Genomic DNA, 26,801 nt, shown 5'->3' with positions numbered 1-26,801 from the left:
GAATTGGGAGGCTCTGGTAGGGCATAACTCCTTCAATTAAAAAGTTTGCTTACCCGCAGTCTCTATCTTTGCAAGCTCTTCATCTTAGAGGGCTGTGAATTTTTTATTTCATCGTGCACTCATGGCATGAAGCACAGGGAAGAGCGTCCCTAACGAAGCATCTTCCAGGAGCAGAAGAGAAGGGGACTGTTGCCTTTCCAGCTGGAAGAGTGAGAGCTAACAGAAATCAGCGCAAAGTAAACAAAATAAGTGAGCCAAATAAATAATTAAAAAACGCCTTCCCTAATTCAAGAGCTACTTGCTCATTTTACTCAAGTTTTCTCAGCTCCACGTAGTTCTGATGGCTTTTCCCATCTACCTGGAGGGCCAGACCTGAATTTAAACAAGGGTAGCAAAGTCTCCTCACCAGCTTTGGAGACACCTTTAATTTTACATGTCTCTCAATGAGATGGCTGGTTACCGCTGCTGTTGAACAATTTTTTCATTTCTTTACCAGGAAATGTACACTGAACAAAATTCAAAACAGTAAGTAGACCAGAGCCATCCCATGACTTAAATTATACACCCTGCTTAAGAATCCTGAAGTAGTTATTCCCAAAAACTCTCCAAAACATTGACTCTCTTGTCCTAGATGCGCACTCTCAAACATATATGAGACTCTAGTTTCTTACTGCCATGAGCAATGAATTCTATCAAATCTAAATTAATACTTCAAGCTTCCAGAAGATTTGTCAAGATACACAATAAAGTTGTTTACTATAAATTTGCAGTAATCTACAGCTTCCATTATGCTTATACAATGTTTATAAAATGATATTATTTCAAAATGATTGCACTTAATTGCTACATCTTAAAAATGCTGTAATCAAATTAACTCCAGTTTTATTCTTCAAGTGCCACCAAGATTTTAAGTAGGTGCAATAAACAAAGCAGGCATGAGGATATCGATCAAGCAGTAGGATTATCTGGATAAGAACAATAACAAACTAGAAAGAAAATACGACAGGTGAAGCAGACAATAGCAGCTGACTACTTTTTGCATTTCCTGAGATGTGAATCATCCAAAGCTGATGGTATAAAAATGAACATTTCTCCCATTGTTTGAAGTCATTTTGCTGCAGCTTACAGAATTCATGTAAAAGAATCCTTTGTAGCCGAAAGTTGGAAGAAAAATGTTCCCATTCAAAGAATTAAGTGATTTACTGAATTACTGGTTTTTGCCCAACATAATCTCAATTTTCATTCACTACAGTGGATAATAGTGTTGTTACCGTAAAAAATGCTCTCTCAGAACCCTTTTAAAGATCATGTAACTTTTGCTTGAATGTATCTCTAATAAGACTATAAACAGATGTATTTTATATAGCTGAGATGCAGAGGCATAACAGGAAGGCTTCTTCTTACCCTGCTGTAGTAACTCAGGCTTTTGGGGTCTCTGAGCTTCCCCCAAGGTGTGGGATCAAATTCTGCCTCCTACCAAGTCAAATGGCAATCTCACCATTGACTTCAGCTGGGCTGGGATTTTACTTATACACGTAAAGGGTGCTTATACATGATGAAAATGACAATATAAACTCTTAGAGTTTTTAACCTAACCCATCCCAAATATTCACTAATTGGTCTTACATACTGCCATCTGAGCACCTCCCAGAAAAAACATTAAGCAAAGAGACTCACTCACACGTTACAGGTAGGTTGTACACCTCAAGCAAAAGATGTGTGTATACTGATAAATCTCCTTTCATTGTGAGTGCAGGACACGGTTTGGGGAGTTTATGTGTTTTTTTTGTCTGTTTTCTTTTTTTTTTTTTTTTTTTCCCTTGTGTGTGTTTTTTTTTGTGATTATGTTTATTGCTTCCTGCTTATGCTAGCAAATGCAAGCAAAAGAAATGCACCTTGGACTGCAAGGAGAATACTGAATGTCTTCACCAGCCATATATTGCTGGGGAGGTATCATTTTCCAGCTGCTGCCAGCAAACTGATCCTCACTGATGAATTAGAAGAAAATACCCTTCAGGGCTACCTCAAACTTTTAACTCCAGCTTTTAACTCCAGGTATGTAAGGAGGCCTTTCGGTTCTGAGAAGAATCCCAAATGGATGAGGACTACAAATGTGTATTCAAATCTCATTCGTGTAGCACTAAATCCACACACAATGACCTTTAACTTTTCAGTAGTGCTGAAGTGAAGGCATACCCTGCCTAAATAAATATGCAAGGCAAAAGTTCTCTCTGCATTTGCAGTAAACACCGTCTGCCCAATACTGCTCTTGCAAACACAGGATATCTTCTTTATCTTCTTGTTTGTTTTGCATTATATAAGACGAAGCCAAACAAGCGTACACCCTTCCCAGAGGTTCACAAGATGCTATCTTCCCTAAACAAGTGCTTTTGCAAAAAGGCCAGGCAAATTCCAGTACAGACATGCTAATCACTGAGATTCTGGCAGAAACCTGAAGCTTGAGGGGCAGTTTTGTTTCGAACATTTATGTGCACGCTGCATTTCTGCAAAATAAAATGCAATAAGGGTGTAAGGACAGAAGGGTATTTGTTAAAGCACTACTCCTTTGGTGAGCAAAAAGATAAATATTCATAGGGAAGAGAAGAAAATCCACAGTGAACTTGCATTAGACATCCCTGAACTGGTGGAAATATGAGGTGTACAAGCAAATGTATTTGTTAATAGATTTATTTTAATTTATTTTTATACTGCTAGGAAATGAACCCTGCATTAGCACTTCCCCGTACACTGCTGTGCTGATGCAGGTTGGCTTTGTTCAGTTGTGTACCACATTTAAGCTACGAGGATCTCCTTCACCAAATGGAGGTAGACCATGCCATAAAGCCAGGTGTCTTACTACAGCATGGGATTACAGAGGATTCCAAGTGCAATTTGGGGATTAATAGTTAAATTCCTGTACTGTTTTATACCTGACCTTAAAATACTTATATTCTTAAAAGTATTCTTAAAATACTTATATTCTTTCAGTTACCATGGTGCTTTATGCAGATTTACTTTCCCCAAACCATTCTTAATTGCAAATCATACTGTGTACTGGGTTGTGAATCCAGAAATCAAGTTGCCAATAAGCGAATGAACATATAAGAGTGTCTTATCAGAGAAAGGAACACAGCCCTCATATACGGAATAGTCATGTAATGAAGAGTACCACAAGAAAATGGACTTCATAAGATGGCTGTACCTTTGGAAAGCGCCTGGTGGTGAGAAAGAAGTTTAGGATCTTTACTGAGAACTATCACAAGGTAGGGTAATGCAGATACACTATTAGAATTATAAAGTATCTGGTATTTTTGCCTCTTTTCGTTAAAAAAAAAAAAAAAAAAAGCCCTGTAATTTAAATTCCCCCCCCTCCCCCACCCCCAAAGACTAAAATCTCCATCTATAATCACTCTGAAGTGTTTCAACAAATATTAGGAAAAACATTTACAACTGTAAAACTGTACTTCTCGGAGGATACCAACTACTTCTACAGCGTTTGAAATGCTTAGGATTACAATGCAAGTTCTTCATGAACTGCATATTTGCAAACATTTTGTATTTAAATACAGACTTTCCATATTATAACTGCTTGATTACATTTACATGAATGCTGAGATGTTTTATGCACATTTTTATTTGACGCTATAACCGGTTTCTAATATGAGACACCATCTGAGCACAAAATGTTGTGTGAACTGGGAAACCAGAACAGACGAGCTACTTCTGCAAGGACTAACAAGACAAAAAAAAAAAACACTATATCAATTCATTGACTAAACACTTGAAATTTGGAAAGTTTATAACTCTTATTTTCAGAGATGCATGCTTCAGTTCTGCAGGATAGGACTGGCTTTTGATTTCAGCTAGCCCTGACAAAACTAAAAGGATAGCTCTGAAAATGATCCGAACAAAAAAAGATTAAAAGTTTTCCGCCGCATCAACAAAAGCAATCCCAAGCCAGCTGCAGACCCACTCTCCAAATTTATATTCAGGAGCGGCAGAAGCTAGCGAAACCGAACCGGAGAGGGACGGCGTGACAGCAAGGCGGCACTGGCTGGCGTCTGAATTCAAGCACCACCTTGACAGATGATTTTACAGAAGCAGCTCTCTCTGAACTGGGGCAGTGAACAGCAGCCGCCTCATCAAAGCTTTCTCAGCTCGGCTCACTCCAAGCAAATCTTCTGCAGCAACAAATCGTTACGAACAAAAGACCCAACGGCACTACCAAGAAACAGCAAGTCCAGCACTTCTGCAACTCCGTAACATCATTTAGGCTTCAGCATCACTGGTGAGATGGCACTTGCCAAAGCACTTCTGCTTAGTTTGCGTTCTCTTTTTTGCCTCTTTCCCCCCTTTCTTTTACAGCTTTATGAACTCCAATAAAACATCTACATTTATTTATTTATTTATTTTTAGCACCACTCTCATAATGGGAGCACGGAAATATCTTTGCAACTTAACGGAATAACAGCTTTTGTTATCCTCTGTCAAATCCCAGGTTGCACAGACTATTACTTCTCAAAACGAGACAAAAAGCAGGATCCGTTGTGAAAATAAGGTTATTAGTTGTAGCTGATCGACTATCTCAAAGGCTTCTTTCAATGCTTCCCTTGAAGAACTTTCTTCATTTTTCTTAAGGCAGCTGACATTTACATGTTTCTAACCCGTTTTAAAAAAATATTCCCAACGAAACAAATCCAGATTAAAATGAAGTTGATTTAGAAAATACTGACCCAAAGGAAAAAACAAAGTGAATTTCCTTTATCATCCTTAAGACTAAAATAATAACAGTGAGTATTTGGAGGTGGCACTAAATGCAGATTTTGGAAACAAGTTACTTTGATCAAAGATAAATTAATTTAGACTGAGTTTAAGGTATAATCTGTGTTGGAGAATTTCTTATAAAGAGACATGAAGTGTCTCCAAAGATGAGCTGGCAAGACAGTAACTCTCTATCTTCCATTTTAAATTCCTTTTCCTTCCTTTTTTAACAATAAAAGGCCACAGTTCACACTCTGATCAGTTTGCTTTTCTTCAGTCAGCGAGTCCCCAGAAGGGTAAACAGAAATGTGAGTGACAAACAGCATGAATCACCAAAAGATTATTGCAATTAATATTAATAGAGGTAATTATTGACATTTAGCTGACCATGTCTCCTGCCTCTGGACTACCCATGTACAGTGCAGCAATCTGAGGGATACGACTACGTGACACGACATTAGAGCAGCTCCTTATGTCCCATACCACCTTCCATGCAGAGAGGACATCAGCTGGAGTTTTTCGCAGATCAAGAGTGAAAATACAATTTCCGAGAGAAAATTCAGTTCACATGGTGGTTCTTACACGTTCACTCATGACGAACAGCAACTCACCTCCCCAAGCACTCCTGCTGATTTCCAGACTGATTAATTCCGTTGATTAAAGGTGTCTCTAGCTGCAAGGGCTACCCCTTGGTGAACACGATGGAGTTGATATGTCATGCTAAAATGTGTGCTTTTAAGGATGCAGAGCACCGTGCTATCTCTTGGGGTTGTGGAGACACGAAAGGACTGAATATTAGATCAAAAGACAGCGATGTTTAGGGATGTAGATTCTCCTGGCAATCTGAATTAAAACAAAAGTGGTTGCTATCACGACTTTTAATGTTTAGGCAGTGGGAAACATTTTTTTTTTAATTCAACCTCCTGACATACCCATATGGGTAACTTTGATCTGATAGAAATGGGTCGTTAAAGGGGAGAGCAAGAGTGTCACCTGGAATAAATGCAAAACGGACTCTCCTGCAGTGTTACTGAAAGCTTCATTCCTGCTGTAAATGATTGTTTTAATTTACAAGGAAGAGCAGCAGTAAATCTTCATAAAATTAAAAACAATACTTCATTAATAACATGAACAAAAATGGAAAAGTTCAGTTGCTAGCAGCTATCCAGAATTACACAAGTAGCACCAAAATAATTAAAACTACTTGTGTTTCAAAAATAATAAATACATGTCATGACCCTAAGCAGCAAAACAACATTAAAATCCATTCGGTATGTAAATTCACTCAAATGATAACAAGTCATATATCTCAAAAAAGAGAAGAAAAGAAAAAAGAAAAAGAGAAAAGAAGAAAATATTTACTACATAAATTATGAAAGGAAAATCAAAGAATGCAAAAAACTCAGTTGTTTCTCTACTCATTATTTTGCTTTAATTTCATCTAACTTTGTGAAAAACCCCATGGGCTAGGGACATTAATTTCTTGCTTTTGCTGTTTTACTAATTCCTAATGGAGAATTACAAAAGAATTTCAATCACATGAATTGGAATCATGGGAAGGAATGGGAAAGAAAATTGAAGAAAACTGCAGGATACCCAGAAAGCTAAAACTAAATTAGTATATTCTAAATGCATTTCTAAAAAGAAGAAAAATGCCCATGTCAGAACCACAATCCGAGCTGATTTCAGCACCAGCGAGACAGAGCGAAAATAATCTAGAGAAACTTAAAAGTAACAAATCTCTGGGACCAGATGGAAGTTATCCCTGGGTATTAGAGAAGATCAAGAAAGAAACTTTCGGGCTACTGGCAGGCATCATGGAAAGGCTGATAAGTTCCAGATGGAATACAGAAATCAGTAAATATGGCACCAGATTATGAAGTGATATGAAATAACATTTTAGTGTGAAATTAGCAATAAATACAGTTTGTAACACGGCAGCATATCACAATTTTGACATAATTTGACAAGTCGCAATATAAGACACAGTGTCAGAAGCTATCAAAGCAAAACAAAACAAATCTCCCAGGTGGTTTGCTAGGGGAAAAGCAGCTATTTTGCTCAGCTTTTTTACAGAGCAGTTCCTGATTCTCACCCTTGCCCAGACTGGCAGCATATGAAAGCATTATTGCTTTTAATACGGCTCAGGGTGCTGACCCTTTGCCATAAGGAGACCACCCGGCTCCACTGACCCAGCATCCCCACTGGGTGAGATGGGCGATTCCCAGCAGGAGGTGGCAAAGCCAGAAGGAAAGCAAATTTTTCAAGGTCACTGAACTGGTTCAAGGAAAAGAGCTCAGGTTTTCTCAGTCCAGGCCCTAGATATTAGAATACTATACCTACATGTCATTGTCCATCTGTCCTTTCAACATCAGTCCTTAAATTTATTCTTTTTATGACTATAATTGTAACTCACTTCTGCTGGCACTCTTTCCACCTTAGCAACTTCTACTTGGAAGAAAGATGATATACTAAATAATATTCCTGGTATTTTTTTCCTTGTAAAATTAGCCGTTCCCAGCAATGTACTGACTTCTTTGTCTCCTGCTGGCTTCCTCTCTCTTCCTCTGTTCGCCCCCCAGTCTAGGGGAGGGACATTAAAAGGATTGCAAGCACTCAGGCAAATGATCAGGATACTCAGCAATTTTGTGTACTCCAGTATTTGAATATGGGAAACTCTGGCATGGATTCATCTTTTAAGTACTTAAATGAGGTGTCTTAGGAATGTTGTTCCCAAAGCTCCTTCTCAGCCAGTGAAGAGATGAGCCAGATCTTCAGAGCACAGCCTCCTCGGATGATATGGGGATCACGCTAACTGTGGTATCTCATTTAAGTGTCTGAAGTCAGATGGGATGCAGATGGGTCTCACTAGGCATACCGTGGAGTTCCCACTGCGATATGATATGAGTGACTGATAACAGAAAAAGAAATAAACCAGAAGCAATTACTCACTACCATGATAACAATGGGGATATAGCTGTTTTCTCCTGACCCCCTACTCTAGTCCGCAATCAATCCCGTATATAAAAATAAATAAATAAGAACTCTGGTGCTTGGCAACAGAAAGAGGCACAATGAAGAAGGTTCAAAAAGTTTTTTGTGGACTGATGGACTGAAATGTGTGCAACAAAGTTTGACAGAAATGTAAAGCAATGCACTGTGGTCTCTGAAGTAGGAAACAGATGTCAAAAATAAATGGAACTGAACTTGACCAGAAGACAGATTTTGAAAACGCCCTGGAGTAATAGTGGAATTTGCCCTTAGAAATGCCATGGCAATGCTAGGGAAGAGTCAAACAGCAGGGTGACCAGGAGGCAGAGGGCTCAGGCACCAATGTCAGACACAACATAAAAGCTTAAAATCGAGTCTATCACAAAAAGACACGCTCACAGGAACGTTACAGGCTGCATTTAAAATGCAAGAAGAAAGGCTGATAGTGTTGGTCTCACATCAGCTCAAAGTCACACTTTGCAACGAAGTTGGTTTTGGAGAGAAGAAAGTAAACTACATACCCTACTGAAGTGAGTTGTGCAGTGGGAACACTGATGGACACGTTACCTGTATGACCTAATAGGTCCCCTTTGTCTCCTTTTTTAACAAGAGCAGTTGTATCATACAATGCTGCAATATCAAGATACATGTAAGACCCACTGATCAAACTCTATCCTTTCCTCAGTCTACTAAGTCTTGTTTTCTTTCTGAAACTTACCTCTTTCTCCTCTCCACAAGTATTTTAACTGAAGTTAACGTACAAGAGAGAACAAAGCTGCTTTCAGGATTAAAGAATATAATCTATGAAAATCACTCCAAAAAGCTTAATTCATGTAGCTAAAAAAATAAATGGAAAAAAAATAATCTACTTAATTAAGAAAGTCTCCAGTCCCAAGCCTGAACCACTGAAAGGCGCTGTCAGATAATGTTATATAGAACAATCAACCATTGAAAACAGAATTGTTGTAAACAGAATTGTGGACTGCAAAAAATATCTTATATGATAATGGCAAAGTAAATAAATCATGATTGATTGAAAGAAAAATTCAAAGGATGGGTTTTGCCAACTTATTTCATTCTTTCCATAGGAAATGTAGAGCAAGTAATACTTTAAATGTACACCTGCAGCAAGAAATCTGTGTTTAGTGGAAAAGAAAGAAAAAAAAGAAAACCTTCACAGCTATCAGGAGGTTCTGAGAAAGTGCAATGTCCATGCTGGAAATAGCAGTTACAGCTCCAAGATCCACCACAGCTACTTTCAAAGCTCTTTAGCTGCAGTGATAAGAAATCACACACAGCCATCCCATATTGAGCTACTAAAACGTTTTAAGTTTGTACTCTGTTAGAAACACTGCAAGTCCTGCACAACAGCTAATGTATTACGCACTGATAATGTGCTTAGTGCCTCATGTTAGAGCATCATAAATATTTATTTAGCTGCAATAGTCATTCTGTGCTTGGTTATGCTATGCAGTATAAACTTTGCTTTTCCTCAATGTAATGTTTATTCTTGGGATATATACATATTTTCCATGTATTAAGCTTTAAGATTTTCTTCACACTTCTCAATTAATATATTTTATTAATTGCAGTTTCCTCAGGAGCCTGTAAATCTGACAGCTGAGCATCCTTATTTATTTTCCTTCAATGACCTCTGTGTAAGTCTTGCTTAGTTTTCTCTCTGTCAGGCACCCTGGGATCCATATTTCAAGCTGGATACTTTTTTCTTCTTATCTCTAGTTATTATTATTTGTTTGTTTGTATTACAGCGGCATCTTACAATCCCAGCTGGGGCTAGACATGCCAGGAATACATAAGACAGAGTACCTGCCTCAGGAGAGAGTCTCTGGCTCAAAAAAATTACAGAAAAAAACAACAACAAACAAGAGACAGGAAGAGGACTGAGGAGAGAAAGAGATGCAAAGAGGTTCTGTGACTTGCCTAATGTGATACATAGATAAGAGCTGCCCAGACCCCACGCTATCTCATGCACGCTGCATGATTTTGAGGATAGAGATGGGGATAGAAATTATAACCACTTGGAGTATGAATATATATTTATCCTACTAGGAACAAATTTTATTTGCTTAACCTCAAAATACAGCATGTTCCAGTCTCCAGCATAGCTGTGATTTCTTAACAGTTCTGAATAATGTCAGACTTTGTCGAACTTGCTTTTGCAATTCATTTAGCATCAGGCAAGGGGAGAATTTTATTTTATATAAACTGTGATTTTTAATGGTCTTTTCTTCATACAGAAGGCCAGAAGGGACCTTTTGAAATTATCCAACCTGACCTCTTGCATAAAAGAAGCCACAGAACTTCCCTGAATTGATTATTGTTTGATCTATAGCATATCTTGTAAAGAAGCATCTAATCTTCGTATAAAAATCAACAGTGATGGAGATTTAGTGCAAAAATCTCTTGGTATATTGACCTCTTGGTCAATTGCCCTCACTGTTGAAAACCAGGGCTTAATTTCTGAATTTATCTGCATTTGTCAAGCTTCCATTTCTCAACACTTTGTTTGGCAGACATATTACTTTTGTTTCACAAGGATAACATGCACATTGTTTACAACAGACAAGACAGGCAGAAAATATGCATCTTCTTTCCAAAAGCAATGTCAGCAACGATTAAAAATAAATACATGCCAAATAGCTGACTCATTCACACCCTACAGTCAGAGCTGGTGCTACCAATTGCCTCCCTGATATTTAATGTCAAATGATTTGCTGTATCAAACTGAAGACATGGTTCCACTGCCATTATTGTGCTTTTAAATCAGCTAACTTGGCGCTCGCAGCAGCCTGGCTGTTACAAATCAGGCTGATGGAGAAGGGAGGAAGGGATCAGTTGTCTCAGACCAGATGTGGATTCAGAGTGGTCACAACGTATTACAGGAATAACCTGGCCCCTTGGAGGCTTTCCACAACTCAGCTCACACAAGGCTACAAAACCCATCTGAGAAGCTGGCAAATGCTCAAGAACTTCACAGCAGTTATAGTTCCCCTAAACAGAGGGAAAACCTCTTTCCCCTTTGTGTTTGCACCTTCTTTTCTACTCTAGCTATGGAAGACAAAGGCCCTTAGATCACTGCACAGGAGAGCTGACTCTCCTCACTATAGAGACTTTCGGATCCATGAATACACCAGTACCTAATGGAACTGATGCTGAAAGGCTCGACAGGTGCATTTTTCATTATCCTTCAAAAAATTCTTAATAGTTACCAAATTGGCACTTAAACAGAAACATCTAATACAACAATTAACAAGCTACAGTTGAGAACAGACCTTTGACCAAGGCCAAATAATTCTTTTGTCCACTGCTCTAAAAAGCTTCAAAATTATCTTTGCTTTTACGCAGTACTTATCTCCAAGTGATAACTGCTCTCTTCTGCCCAGTTCACATCAATCCTCCCTCTATTGCTTTTATGCAATACTTTTTTTTTTTTTCCTCCCTGGTTGGAATTCTATTTTATTTTTAAGGATTAAAAGGTGAACTGGAAGGCTTTTTTTACCTGCTGTGACCAGAGTTCACGCTTTTTTATTTCCCCAGAAATTCCCAATGAATCACTAACACCTGAAAACAAAGCCCGACCTGCATTCTCCCTGCAGCCTCCGGCACCAGTGATTCATCAGCCCCTGCACCAGCCAGGCACAACTTTGAAGTCGGTACTTTACCAATGCAGAAAATGCCGTTTAAATATTTTGCTTCCAAACACACTTGCAAAGTTCAAGGCCACACAAATGCGCTGCAAACAATCTGGAATGTTAAAGTAGTATTTAAAAAAAAAAAGAAATTATTTACTGAAGTGATTTCAGTGCACCGTTAAGGTGCTGGCTGGTTGCAGCAGTGCAGTTTCTCCTTGTGGATGTGTTGGTTTATAGATCACTTTCTCATTGCGGATCCTGCTGGATATCACAGGAATCCCATTTAAGCTTCTGGTAAGCAATTTGCCTGGTTTACTAAATTTTCCAGTCACGCGTCTGTGCAAAAGCTGCTTTGGCTTCCCATCCAAATTCTCCCTTCTGCCCGCTGCCTGCCTCTGCCACGTCTGCGCGCATTGTGCGGCCGCTGGCAGTGCCGTGCCTCCTCGGCTTGGATCTGCCGAAGAACCGCCGGACGACTTGGCTGCCTCTCAAAGGTGACCTGCCAGTCAAGTTGCCAAATTCTGTCATCCATTTTCCGCCACGTGAGCCAAACGCCCCAGCAGAGAAGCAAGCGGGAGGCAGGGAGCGCCCAGTTTCCACTTCCCCTCTCCGCCGGTGCTCGTTGGGCCTTGCTACGGATGGCTGCCTCCCGCTGCGGCCTGCCCTGGGGTGCACCAGGCTTGAAAGTGAGCCGTGGTAAAACTTCAAGACGTGGAAGTTGACTGCTTAAGTTTTCTCCTCATGTTGTGTGCTTCAGTGTTGACAGTTAACTTGCATTTAAAACAACCCTCTGCAACAGAGCTGTCAGCCAGAGATGTATTTCAGCCACACAGACCCTTTAAAATTCTTCCCTGGCTGAAGGGACATCAGTCAGCCAGGAGAGACCCTTACCTCTGGGTTAGGAGTCTGAGGGATATACAGAGCATAAGAGCATAATCTTATTTATTTATTTATTTTCCCCAGTGTTACTATGCAGAAAAACCTGAAAGCAAGGAAAATCAGGTCATGGTATCCAAAGGGATGGGAGAGCTTTGGACATGTCCCCAGAAGAAGGGTAGTCCTTGAGGAAGGCTCTGAACAGAGCCCACCACCTTCACCAAGAGTCAATGCATTGGAGTAAGAGGCTGCCAGGCTGTGGACAGACCTTCAGAGGTTCCTATCTTACTGCTCCGGGACTCTTCCAGTCCTGCTAGCGTAGGACTGCAGGTAGCCTTCAGCCAGGGCTTACACACATAGCCCAGATGCAAGAGACTCACAAAGGGGATCTGTTCTGAGAACACAGCTCAGAAACTGAGTAAAAATTGTTCAAGTGTTTTTTTTTCCATGTACTGGAAAACACATCAAATACATCTACTACAAATCACTGGCCACATTAATAATTAAACACAGACTTTTCCCTCTCCAATTTTACCTAGCTCTTGTGAAAACAGTTTGATAAAGTAACTCTTTATGAATAATCAACAGCAACAACATTAACCCAGCAAGCCATAAATAAAAGAATGAAGTGAGGATATGGGGCTTTCTCTGACACACGCACACACAAGACATTTGGGAAAGAAGAACTAAGACAAAAACAGGATATCTATATACATTTCTTACTCAATAACAATACAACCACATTACAAGAATGAGAATAAAAACTAGGAAAAGAAGAGGAATACCTCCAGCTATCTTGCATGCCAGATCTTATCTTGTCCATATGCAACAGGTGGTCTCACGCATATCACTGAGCATCCTGTAACCTTCTGTGACGTCCCATCCCAGCCAAGTCAGCCAGCAGTTTAATACAAAGCAGTACTGACAGATACTGTAGGCATTTGCCGAATGCAGTGAGAGGCTCTTTGGAGCGTCTGATCTACTTAGATCAGTGTTCTGCTCTCATTATTGCTTCACGTTGTCTCATCGACACTTTCTGAAGATTAAGGAATAAAAACAAACAAACACCCCTGCACCCTTAGGAAAACATATTCTTGCATCATTGTTAAGCTTAAAAAGAAAAAAGCTCCAACAGCAAATTGTTGAGGGTGCTTTCTGCCTGTTTGCTTTTGAACAGTCTTTTCTTCATCAAAAGGCAGGGTGATAATAACTGGGTCTGATTTTTAATATTTCTGATTCTTTGATTTATTTTAGATGTGTATTTGATAGTTCACTGTAGCGTTGACTTATTCTTATATCAATCCCTACTTGACACCCTGTGAATTTGCCCTAACTGAAAACAATTCCCCTGGATTTTGCTGCCAACACTACGTTAATTTACCAAGCATATTTCTGAGAATAACAGAAAAATTCCAAATATGAAACACCATTTTATTCCCCGTCCACCAATTATATTCTAGAGCACAGTGCGGACTCCACAGCACAACAGGAGCTCTGCCAGTAAGCTAAAATATTCATGAAACATAGGGTTGTGCTAGACGGTTAACATGACTTGCCTCTCATTTAGCACTCTGTTGGGCTGCACCGATGGCAATGGCGCTGGTTCCAGACGACTCTTCCAGGCACCAGTGCATGAGCAGCATGAAGGCAAGAAACCCGCAGTGCGCAGGAGGAGCAGGGTAGAAGCAGGTGGACGTGTGAGAAGTTTTAATGGGTGTCTCCCCCTCTTGGTGCATGCAGACCCTCAGCTACTGATCACCTTATACAGTATTACTCGGAAGAATAACCGATTCCCTACTCAAACACCAGCAAAGGCGATTAGGGGTAGTAAACACACGGCGATTACACGGTATCAGCATTTCGAAGACTGCAGTGGCACAAACATGCATCAGCAGGCGACGTTGGGGGAAAAGCAAATGTCTATAAAAGCCACATTCTGCTGCAAAAGTAATGGAGGAAAAATAAAGCAACTGAACTACTGGCTTTCCCAGTTGGCAGGTATTTTAGAATCTAAATGGCCCTGAAAACTTACTACAGTATAAAATTGCTGTAATTTCAAAGACTTCTAATTAAAAAGCTATAACATTAACTTTTGGTCCTCTCCCAACCCCCCACTTCCCTTCCTTAAATATTTGCCTCAACTGTACAATAAAAATGAAATAAAAAAGTATATCTAATCAGCAAAGAAACTACATCAGGCTGAAGATTTAGAAAGAGAAAAGTAAAAAAGGGCTGGAAAACACATACAGGTTTAGATTTACTCAAGACTGGATATGTACAGCAACCCGAAGCCTTAATTCTCCATGAAATCCACTATGTAATTTCTTTTTTGCTCATTCCAGCTAGATTGCCATTCTGATTTGATCATAGGCACTGCATAGGAAAAACAGCCATTAGCTCATCCAGTTCATGCTGATAGTGCAGGATTGTTCCCTAATATGGTTTCTGCAGCAATATCCCATCCAATTATGCAGTCAAGAGTAATAGGGCTTCCTCCACATCACTTAGCAATACTGTAAGGCTCATTATTAGCAGCTGTCCCCCTAGCTTAGTCTAAAACTGTCCTCTTTTCAGCTTTTGTTAAATTCTTGAGTTACATTTTTGAGTCCTCAGAATCCCCTCGCCCACTCGGGGAGCTCTGGTGCCCCTCCATGCAGGACACTCGTGCCCATGGTGTAAGGCTGGCAGACAGGACACACCAGTGCCTCACTGTTGCCTGACTCACTAATCCCGACAACCTGCTGACTCGCTGCCTTTCTGCTGCCCTTGCAAAAGTCTTCGCGATTTAGTACAAAATAAATTAACAGTGGTAGAGGTTCAGCTGCCTACACTTCAGTGTCTAATGCTGATATAAATGCCTGAGGTAACTTAGATGTCTGCACTGGTCTGGATGATACGACACGGGTCCTGTAGGAGACCTATGCCCTCACTGCATCTGTAATATCTGCAGTAACTTATGTTTAAGGAAATCAAGTCTCACCCTTTCTGTCTGAGGCGCAACTATTTATTTTCAGTGAAAACCACAACAGACTCCCTGCTGAATACATGCTATACTAACATAGACCTTCACTGAGATATATGGTGATACAGACCACAATTGGATTCCCTAGTCTTAAAGGCTGGACACTCACTGTTGTTGTACACTGCTTCCTTCCACATGATTCATGGGGTTAGTCCTCTATTCAGTTACGCAAATATAGTTGAGCTGTGATGCACTTTCTGACCAGGCACATTTCCAGGTGTTAATGCAATTGTCTTACCAGCTCTTCAGTGTCACCACTCTAGATACTGTACAAGTCTTGCTGTTTGGGAAAAAGTGTGACTAGCTTCTGCATAAACAGTGCTGAAAGATGCCAGTTTACCTTCCTTACTGCTTTGCCAACCTCAGTCCTGCACCAAAGTTCTTCTGTAGCCCCTGGTCTTTTCCATATAAGAAACCATAGCAAATTGCATGGGACATTACCAGGATTATGCACAGACTGCTAAATGTTTTCATATAATGCTGCATTTAGGTAGGAGGTTCTTGAGGTTAGATACTAAATCCCAGATCCAACATGATCAAAACACAGACTTAGGTACTTAAATAAAACAGTATTCTCAGCAGGTACACATCTCAGTCTCATAACATAGAAGGCAGCTTGAGTGGGATGCAACAAATTTTAGATTTCTACAGTGCAGGCCCTGCATCTCAACAAGTCACCCTGGGCTGCCCTTGAGCTTCACCCAACCCCTTTCTATTCAGTGTATTTATTCTAGGTATTCTCAGCTGTAGGAAACATCTTTTGGTTAGCCACAGACAGTAGCCACTTCCTTAGAGAGATTTTAATTTATGAAATACAGACCATGTCCCTCAACCATTTTATCTGCCATATGTGCTCCAGACAGGAGTACTGCTATAATGTTTGTATTCTGGTACAAGTTTGTTTGCTTGTTGTTTTTTTTTTTTTTTTTTTTTTTTTCTCTTGCACCAGAATTTTATTATCTGACAGTCTGTTGTATATGGGATGCTTTGCCAGTCCGCATGTTCATCTTCTAGAACAGGACTGCCAGTTGCCTCCATTGAGAAAGAAGGAAATATTAACAATTGCAAGAATTCAGTGAAAAAAGAAACAAACAGATAAAAACACAACACAAGTCAAGACTTCACTTTTACACTGATCTTTAAAACACAAATAGATAGTCAATGAGGAATTAAAGCCCAATTAATTTCTTACAATTACATTACAATTAATGAATTCTTATTCTGGAAGTGGTGGCAGCAGAAGGATAGAGGGCTGATTAATTCAGCTAGACTTGTGAGATAACTTACAGACAGACATTTTCAGTGCTTTTAAAAATAGATTTACAGAGTTATGTCCTGTGCCTAGAAATATGGATCAAGAAATGGATCTTCTTATTATCCAATTAAAAATATCCACAAAACAACATTCCAAGTCCAAAAAATAAATAAATAAAATAATATAAATCCAACAAAGAACTACACACAACTGAAAGAAAATATGGGTCAAAAAGTCAAAGCTCACAGCTCTCCACCCCAAACATGCAGAAATTAGAAACCACAAATAATCTCAAGCTGTGGTTTCACAGTAGCGGCGTTAATCCTTGTCCATTCTCCCTTTCTGCATCCAGTCGCTCGTGGCCTGCCTGAACACCCAGCACCCTAGCCCACGGTGGCATAGCAGGGTTGTGCTGGGAACCGCGGGCCTCCCTTAAAAAATACTCAGTGATGCTTGTTTGCAGTTCCCTTTAGGCACTTACTGATACTGCTGCAGGCTTTGACACTTAAAACCAGAGCTTTAAAATTTCATTGCTGAAAATGTGCAGGACTGGGAATTTGACAAGACTATTTCTATGGCTTCATCTTATATGACAGGATCTGGGTTGCTGGATGATTTTTGCTCTCCCCCATGCTTTCCCAGTCCAAGAAGAACCCAGAACTCTGTTTGAAGGCATTTGGATTTGATGTACCAGGCACCATACATATGTACCATACATCTCATGAAAGCTTGAAAATTCAGCAGAAAACCCTTTACTTATAGGCAAGAACCTCATTACATATCCGCTACACAACAGGTAAAATGAGGGAAGGAGAGATTCTCAAATCCTTCTGTGTTTCTCTCAGGGTTGGCTGGATCTACACACCATGGTGGGAAGGGAAGGGAAGGGAAGGGAAGGGAAGGGAAGGGAAGGGAAGGGAAGGGAAGGGAAGGGAAGGGAAGGGAAGGGAAGGGAAGGGAAGGGAAGGGAAGGGAAGGGAAGGGAAGGGAAGGGAAGGGAAGGGAAGGGAAGGGAAGGGAAGGGAAGGGAAGGGAAGGTTTGTATCCCTGTTCTTAGAATATGTAATACTATTCAGAAATGCTGAAGTGTTATAAAATAGCCCAGGAAAGTTAGGAAATTTAAGTCTGAATCTCCTCAGACTGAGGAGGCAGTTGAAGAAGGTCTTCTATTTCTCTGGCAAGTCATCTGATACCGTGGTTATTCCATAAAATTAAAGGATTTTTTCGTAGTGCTTCAGACATGATAATCTGGGGCCTGCCTGGTGCACTAAGAACTTCTGTGCCTCTTGCAAGAGCAGCCTGGCTTATATCTGGAGAGAAATGCTTCTCTCCAGAGCCCAGCACGTCGTGATGCCAGCTCTCTTACAAACCCTTGTTATTCAGATCAAGATAAACCCACCTCCTAGGCTTACAGGTTCCCCGACGCATGCCGCTGTAATTGGATTTTTCACCTCCAAAGGACATGTGCATCCTGGATTTGCAAGCTTCAGACAGACTGACTTTTAATATCAGACCGACTAGAGAGTGAAAGCACCACAACCGTACTCCTGAAAGATTGAGAGGGTTATTCGATTATTTGCAAAGTCAGAATAATGTTTACAAAGGAAACCAACCCAGTAAAATTAAATGAATAATTACAGCAAGATCCTTTCTTAATCATAACATTATGAAATTAGGTGCATTAGTTCAAGTGACTGAGAGAAAACTCAGCCTCTGACTCTCATTTCACTGTCCAGAGGATCTGAACCTGAATATTGCCCTGCAGTTCTGAGGCCTCACCCTGGGATCACGTGTTTGGAGGCTATAGTTCTTCCTTCTCTTGCTTTAATGAAAAATCATTATCCCTTTGTTGTTGTTGTTATTCTTCTAGCAGCAGGGTTGCACCTGCTGGGCTTGCATTCCTTTTGTCAAATACTGGATGTGTCCATTCCTTCCTCTCTGGACCTCAGCTATTTCCCTCTTAAACATGAGCAGAGCATCCCCTGCCAAGCCTTGAAGGAAGATGCTTCTCCAGAGAGTGCGCACCTGACCCCTGAGCAGAGATGATGAACCTGCCACTTGGAATGCTCTATCCAAAAATCCTCTTTCTCCACAGTTTTTGACAGTTTTAAGATTTCCTGTTACACTTTATTTATTTATTTATTTTTTTAAGAAAGTTGCTGCTGCTCTTAAGTCTCTTATTCAGGTTTCCTTGCATCCTCACAGGGTCTAAAGTGAAATAAAAACTGACCAAACTTTATGGCTCAGAAGCCATAAAGGAAACCAAGGCAACCCCAAATTTATTATATTGTAAAAATCTTGTAATTTGGGGGACAACATCATGACATCTCAACATCTGGGGTTGACAATGCTAGAAGTCACTAATGCTGACCGAATGAAAAAGATGATAAAATAGATAAGCAACATGTACCACAACAAGGCAGATGCTTGAGTGTTTTATAACTATATAAAGATTTCATTGTTATGAGATTAAATGAGATTTGTCATGACTTTCAAGTGTTTATTTTTAACACTATCATAACAAACCAACCCAGAAGGCTCTCCAAAGCTTGGGTTTGAGATGCCTGACCAAACATAAAGAGGCAATGAGGCAAAACCCAAAAGCTGAATCATTGTGAGCCCCAAACTACACTACTTTTATGGATTTTATGGATTCCTATGCCCTGTTCAGCAGCACCTCAGCAAAATCACCAAAAACCTTTCACTGCAGCCTTAAGTGACATGACAGAGAGTAGCATCTGTCATGCATACTTTGTTCTCACATCCCTCTCCTTCTGTGCCCAAGCCTTACAGAGAGACCTACATGGGTTTACATAATGCTGGACACAAGGAATGGTCTCCCTGGTGCCTCATCATCCTAAAATAGTCCATCTGTTGAATCTGATGATAATTGCCACGTTATATTAAAACAAGAGTGTGATCTTAGTTACCTTTTCATTGCTATTTAGACAAAATAAGTTACTGCAGTAAAGGAAATATCTAAGAGCTACAAAAACAGTAAAAGACCCAGACAGAAAGCAGTAATATAAAAACTAAAATGTGGAACAAAGGAAGGAAAACATATGTGGACTTGTAGCAACACAATCCAGCTGAGGACCTGAATTTGTAGTAGACCTGCTAGAAATTGTGGTAAAGGTGTAAGTAGGTTTAGCACATCAAGCACGTTTCTCTAACCGTAATTTTAGATTCCAAACAGTACTGAAACTCCAGGAGTTTCATTTTTTCCCCCACAAAGACTTTCATGTCGTACATCATTCAATAATTTTGCATTAGAAGAACGGTGCTCTAATGCACGCACTGAAATCACTAGGAGTAATAGTAAGAGGTTTAAAATCAAGAGTCCTCATGGAAAAAAAATAACTTGTTTTCCTCCAGTTTCTGCAACTAAAAGAATGTACTTCAAATGCATCAGCTACATGTTTATAGTAATTGCAAAATAAATCTTGAGACTGAAGACCTACTCAAGTCAACACCTTTCAAGAGGATATCAGAAGACACCACGGTACCTAAGTGGAAGATTATAGCCCCTGAGTCATTTAAAAATACAGTTTTTATCAAGTGTTCTAAACTGAAAAGAACTCGCAGGATCATTTGGGATGAATTCCTCTATGGATTTCCTGATATCATCTAACTTTACCTTCCAGTCACTCCATATTGTATTGCTTGCAAGATTTACATGTTCTCCACTTCAGCTATTTTTCAATGTGTCAACAGCTAAGCAATCATCTTCTAGCCTGCCTTCAGCAAATGGAATAGAATGAAACACATTCTGTGGTTTACTCTCCAGGCCTGGATAATTTTTATGGTTGTACTTAAGACTTTCTTTGCTATTTCTCCATCTTCTTGAATCATGGACATTACAACTAGACAGAGCATTTTGGCATCAGTCTTACTAATAGACTTTTATCAAAATACTTTCTCTACTTGTACTTGATATTTCTCCTTTACACAACAAAGGTATTCTCTGGCTCTTTTAATTATACAGTTACACTAAGCTAATGTTGAAGTGACTATATAGGATATTCTGATGTCCTTTCCTGAGGGCTTGAAGAGGAAAGTCTTGGTGGTTTAATTTGTTCCTAGCTTCAGAACTCCATCCCATGGGACAGCAGAACAGAAGGTTGCATTCAAGCTTAAACTGCAGCTGTTGAGCAGATCAGCTTTATGCAGAAATGAGGGATTCTGTTACTAAATCAAACCAACAGCCTGGGCTACCAAGGTGCAGTTACATATCCTCATCCCGCCGTCCTTACTAGAAATGAATCTGTGGCAAAGGGGCAGACTGCTAAAGTGGTTATGCTCAAAAACAATGCCATTGTGGCTTCCACAGTTTGCTTTTAGAAGCTCTTTCCAAAATCTTTAAAGCCTAGAATCATGATTTTACAATCAGAATTATCCTATAGGTCTGTCACAGTATTTTGGTTTCTTGCTGTCTTACTCTGTGTTTGCCTGGACTACGGCTAGTTTTCCAGACCATAATTATTTATTTCCATCGGCTGTGAATTTTACTAGAAGTGGTGAAACAGTATCATTTGACAACATTTGGTAGAATTTAAATCATTTTACCTTCATGCTGCCTAGTACAGTTTGTTCTTGCATCGCTCTAGGAATTTTAAAACATGATTTACTATGGCTATTTGGCTTCACTGAGCCAATAAAACAGAGTCGAGTTTAAAATCTCAGGCAGAAAGTTTTCCTAGATTTCACCATCCAGGGAACAGTTCGTAGAACTGAGACAGCTTCAACTCAGTTGTTCAACTCATTCCAGTTCAACTGCACAGAACACTTTCCAAACGTGTAATTTGTTGGTTTTGTTTTCACCCATCATAAAGGTTGGAAAAAAAAAAGAGCTTGCAATTGAATTTATGAGAAAAATACCGTGTACGCTTGGATAAACAAATTACACTCCTTATCCAAGTATGTAGAAGAGGCAATACATCCCCCAAAGTCTCAGCCATATTAACCACTACCCATAAAATTGTTTTAATAAAAGTCATGCCAGAAAATGTAAAAAAAAAAAATATTTAGATAATTTTTTGTTTACACAGATACCTATGGAGATTTTTTAACCGTTTTTCTTGTTTCTCCTTTCTTTTTCCTTTAGTGCTTATATGGTTGTCGTGGTTTAACCCGGCTGGCAGCTAAACACCACGCAGCCGTTCGCTCACCCTCCCCCCTCCCTCTCTGGGACGGGGGAGAGAAATGGAAAGTGAAGCCCGTGAGTTGAGATAAAGACAGTTTAATAAGACAGGAAAATAATAATAATAATAATAATAATGATGATACAATGGTGATAATACGAAAGTAATAATAGTATGTACAAACAAGTGATGCACAATGCAATTGCTCACCACCCGCTGACCGATGCCCAGCCTAACCCCGAGCAGTCCGGCCTCCTCCCCCCGGCTAGCCACCCCTATATATTGTTTAGCATGACGTCAGATGGTATGGAATACCCCTTTGGCTAGTTTGGGTCACCTGTCCTGGGTCTGTCCCCTCCCAGCTCTTACTGCACCCCCCAGCCTGCCCGTTGGCAGGACAGAGCAAAGGCTGAGATGTCCTTGGCTTAGTATAAGCACTGCTCTGCAACAATTAAAGCATCGGGGTGTTATCAGCACTCTTCTCATTCTAAGCCAAAACACAGCATTCCACCAGCTACTAGGAAGAAAATTAATTCTGTGCTAACTGAAACCAGGACAATGGTTTAACCCCTCAGTACCATAGTTTCTGAGTCTGTGTCTACACTAATAAATGAAAGAGTTCAGGGACTGTTTCTGAACTCATTTGACAGTGGGATTGCGCAAGCCTGCGTTCACACCCTCCCTGACCACAGCACGGCAGTATCTGTAGATGGAACAATCCCTGACCCAAGCTGAATCTTGAGCGGTGTCTGGGCATAATCCAGGAGAGCTGGCCAGACTCAAAACTATTCCAAGTGAATTTTGAAATTATGAAGGATGAGAAGCCAGTATTTGGAGCCATGCCCTGGCTGGTCAGGATACGAGTACGGATGTAGCCTTGGAGTGCCTCATAATCTTTAATGTGTTTGCCCTCAAAGTGGGTGCTTTCCGCTTGTTTACAGGTACTGAAACAAAAGACTAACATGCAAATCCACAGCTGTCCATACCTAAATGCTGCTGAGGTAGGTACTCAGACACCTGAAAGACTTTCCCAAGAGCATAGCCAAGAGCTAAACCCAGACCTCCCAAATCTCCTGCTAGTACCCTCAACACTCCACTGCTGCACCACTTCAGTGGAAGGTCATCCACTACCAAGTAATCGAGACGGAAAATATGTACTTGCTTTTATAATCACAGATATTAGACATGTACAATACATACAACACCTCCCACAAGTGTTACTCATCGTGGTGGGCCATTAGGGTACAGATACTCTGTAAAGATGCACAGGCTGTGGCTTGTAGCAGAATTCCTCCCATTGGTGCTGCAAAGCCAACTCAAGGGTCTTGCTTGTTTTTGTCCTTTCTTGGATTGAAAACAGTGCCTGATCTCCTCAATATATTTGCCTCAAAACTTCACTCCTCTCTGTATTTATTTTCCAGCTCCCTGTGGCCTCTACAAATACTCCATCATATTCCTTTATATTCTTCCCACATAACTGAAAATGAGCAATTTGATCAGAGATGGTAAACTGCTTTATTTGTGTGGATTTACCTCAAAATCCTGAGGTTGAGTGCTGCCTCTGCAGTTAAAATAATTTGCAGTAACAGCAGACTCCAGTGCGATAATGTCACTGACAATCCAGAACAAAATTTTCTGACTTTTCTGTTCACAAGAAACAGCAAATACCTTGTTTATGACTAAGCTATGTGTAATGGGCCAAGCGCTTCCTACCAGTGTCACAAATGAGAAAAATTTGCATTAATGAAGAACAGCAAAATGAAAAGCAAAATAAAAAGGGAAAATAAATGTATGCAGTGAAACATTGGGCAAAGTTTCTGCCACTCGAACGATTCAGTATAAGCAAGACGTGACTTTTTCCCTCAGCAGGTAGATAATAATAATAATAATATTGACAATATCAATAGCAATTTGCAGAATGTGTATTTTTTTACATTTAAATCTTTAAGCATTTACACAGATTTGCTGACACTGATAGAGAAAATGATACAGAATGTTAGGACTGGATTTCTTTCAATATCAGGTATCCAAAAGCGATCTACATGGTCCCTCTGTAGCCAATGGGAGCAGAAAAACATGCCAAAGGAGTGCTTCAACCCACCTATTTTAGGATGAGAAAAATCACCTTTCAGAGAGTGCTATTCCTCTCTGTTGAATGAAAATAGAGGCTACAAGCTGGCTTTAAATAGATCCCTAACATTTGGATGGCTAAAGATATATAAGGTGAATCCAAGCTTCAGTGATTCATCAGAACCTGTCAAGTGAAATGGTATTAGGCTCCAGGTTTCCCTAAACTTTTTCTTATGCCTCATCTGCTAGATGTAGCCTGTGCCCAGGAGTGCAACAGAGAGCCTCCAGGTACCCATCACTGTTGGAAGTAAAAATAAATGGAAAGGCATGGAAATGGAAAAGAATCAGAAAAAGTATACTATACGTGACAAATCTGTAGAGTAGGTACAAAATATAAAGCCACAAGCAGGAACGAAACAGAAGATGAGCTGGCTCATTTATGTCTAATCTATTTCTTTTTTAATGCATAAATTAAAAAAAAAATCCAAAAAGTTCAGTGAGACAATTTGAGATTTTTTTGGTTTTCATAGATGAAATTTCATTAAAAAGAAACACCTTTTTCTTTTTTCATTAGGAAGAGAGCAAATGGAGTTGAAAGACTTGATGAGTCAGGAAAAAGCTGGGCAGAGAGAAGAAACACTTTGTCAGGATCAGGAGAGGGGACGCAGATGTGCAGAATGGCCCAACGAGCAGCAGAAAGATTGCTGTCTTCAGGATGATCGTTTTTCAAGGGAAATACTTGTCTAAGTGTGTTCTTTCATTCCTACCACGAGACACAGTCCATGAGCTCAGTCTTTCAGCTGACTGACGCAGCCTCTCGGCCAGGCCTTCAGGGCCTGTTCTCGATGACACTGTCAACTTCTCAGTTTGGTCAAGGACTGACAAGCTCAACTTCAGTAGCAGCGAACAACACGGAGCGCTGCCTCTTTGCCACTGGCCTGACATCATTATATTTCCCTACATGTAAGGACAAATCAAAGACTTGCTGCAAACTTTCACTTTTAAAGACACTTTTCTTGAAGCACCTCCAGTTAGTCTCAGAAAAGCCTTTTCCAAAGTTATTCTCTAGAAGCTCTAACAGTTTAATATCTAAAACTATGTGACCATGGTCCCACGCCATGTTAAGCTGAAGCTTTCTTCTTCCCCAAGTCAATTTTTTCAAAACACTCATGCTTGTATCAACTCATTCCTCTCTAGTGTTAAGCCCTCTCAAAGGACTTTCCTGTAAACTCCCCCAGATTGTCTGAATATCAGCCTCTACCTCGGCAGGAATTTCAGAGGTGTACATGTTCACACAGTTCATAGGAGCTGTTCAAGGAATTCATGAGACAAAATCAAGAAAAGTAAATAATATCAGTCCTGTATGTGTAAGAGTTAGAAGGGGGAAAATATAGTGGGAGTCCTGAAGCTGAGTATCCCAGGAGTCCTCAAGGCCAATCCCCAGCTAGTTTCCCTGAATCCTGCTGCTCCGATATTGTACTGTGTTGCAAATGTCATTGAGTTTTCATTTCCTTCCTCTGAAACCCCAAACTTATAGTATTCAATATGACTGAGGGAATTTTATTTTGCATCCAGAATACGCTAAGCAGACAGCAACCCACCATTGTCTGTCCCAGCCCATTAACTTTATTAAAAAATGCAGCAGAGCTGATTTCTGAAAAAGCAATTTATCAGCACGCTGAATAAATATGGTATCAGCTGAAAGTTATTTTATTTGAATGTAGGTGTTCTTTGGCCAGGATGTACCATCGTTCTTTCTAAGCTTGTCAAGAACAATAAAAACACAGGTCAGAAGTGTATGATAGGTATAATTGCCTTACTCTTCCTTATCTCCCTTTTAACCAAAAAGTGTAAGCTTGTACTTCATTTCTTTGCAGAAGAAGATAATTATTACTGTCACTGTCACATTCGTTTCTTGGTCTTGATAACAAATGAATTAAACTTGGCATCTGACCAAATATCCTACAGTTACCCTGTCAATGCTAATTCATGATACAATACATTCTGCATAGATTGGTGCAGGGAAAGAAAGATGGATCTACACTGAATAAAGTTCAGAACTTGATTAACATGGAAGACTTTGGACCCTAATTACACTCTATGCTCCGAAAGAATAGGTGCGTTTCCAGAGGGTTGGGGAAAGAATTCAGAAAATAAGATTTCCCAGAGATTATGGATCCTTTTATCACCAAATCCAGAAATTCAGTTGATAAAATTTGCCATCACACTGTTTGACCTCCTACACTTCAAGTCCAACAGGTATGTTAGAGATTTGCAAAAGCTGCCAGATTTCAAGAGCAGCTGCACTGTTTTATGACCTACTGTGTTTACAAAATCTAAAATAGACTAAGACAGAAATAATCAAACCTCATGCTTGAGAATACAAATTAATTTGAAAGGGAATTTTCCCTTTTCTCAGCTTGCTGCAAATTTGTTGAAAACACTGAGTTTTTCCCCCAAAATGTGCAGCTTCACATACAAACTACTTTGACAAGACATCACATCCAGCGTATCAATATTCTGTCTATTATATGACAAGTCCTAGACTACCAAACAACTAAATCTAAGCTTTTGGCAGTGGTAAACTTTGGAGGCAGCTGTAAAATTTACTGACAATGTAAAACCAAGTCAAGGTTTGTCTAAAACCTCCAATTCATAGCTTGATGCCAAATTAGCATAAGTGCAATATGAGTATTTAATGTAATAAAACATGAGCTGCAAGTAAGTATCTAGCCCATCCCAGGAAAAATGTGGAACCAGAAGGTATTTTAATGAAAAACTGGAAGCAAATATCACAATTTAATGTTTAAAAGCCATAAGAGTTAATTCCAGTTTGAAAGGAAATAATTTTTCAAAGTTTCGTACTCTGTTTAAAAACAGATTGAGTAAGTTTATTAAATTAGCAGACCATTGCATTTATGAAATCCATAAGTCAGATCAATGGTGCACAGTCAGCTCTAGAAAGTAATTGCTGGCTTCTCTCAAAATGGACAATCCAAAAACTTCAAGGACTAGTTTTTCCCTCCATTATT

General features: G+C 39.8%; 1 protein-coding gene across 2 annotated transcripts in view; it reads right to left on the bottom strand.

The window, feature by feature from the left end:
* KLHL29 (kelch like family member 29) overlaps positions 1 to 26,801 on the bottom strand; it is a 389,804-nt gene that overhangs the window by 200,557 nt on the left and 162,446 nt on the right. The gene's annotated exons all lie outside the window — the stretch shown is intronic.

The sequence above is a fragment of the Aythya fuligula genome, chromosome 3 (assembly GCF_009819795.1).
Source record: "Aythya fuligula isolate bAytFul2 chromosome 3, bAytFul2.pri, whole genome shotgun sequence".
In the NCBI taxonomy this organism is placed as follows: domain Eukaryota; kingdom Metazoa; phylum Chordata; class Aves; order Anseriformes; family Anatidae; genus Aythya; species Aythya fuligula.
The sequence above is the reverse complement of the archived record's forward strand: the minus strand, read 5'-3'. Positions and strand labels throughout refer to the sequence as shown.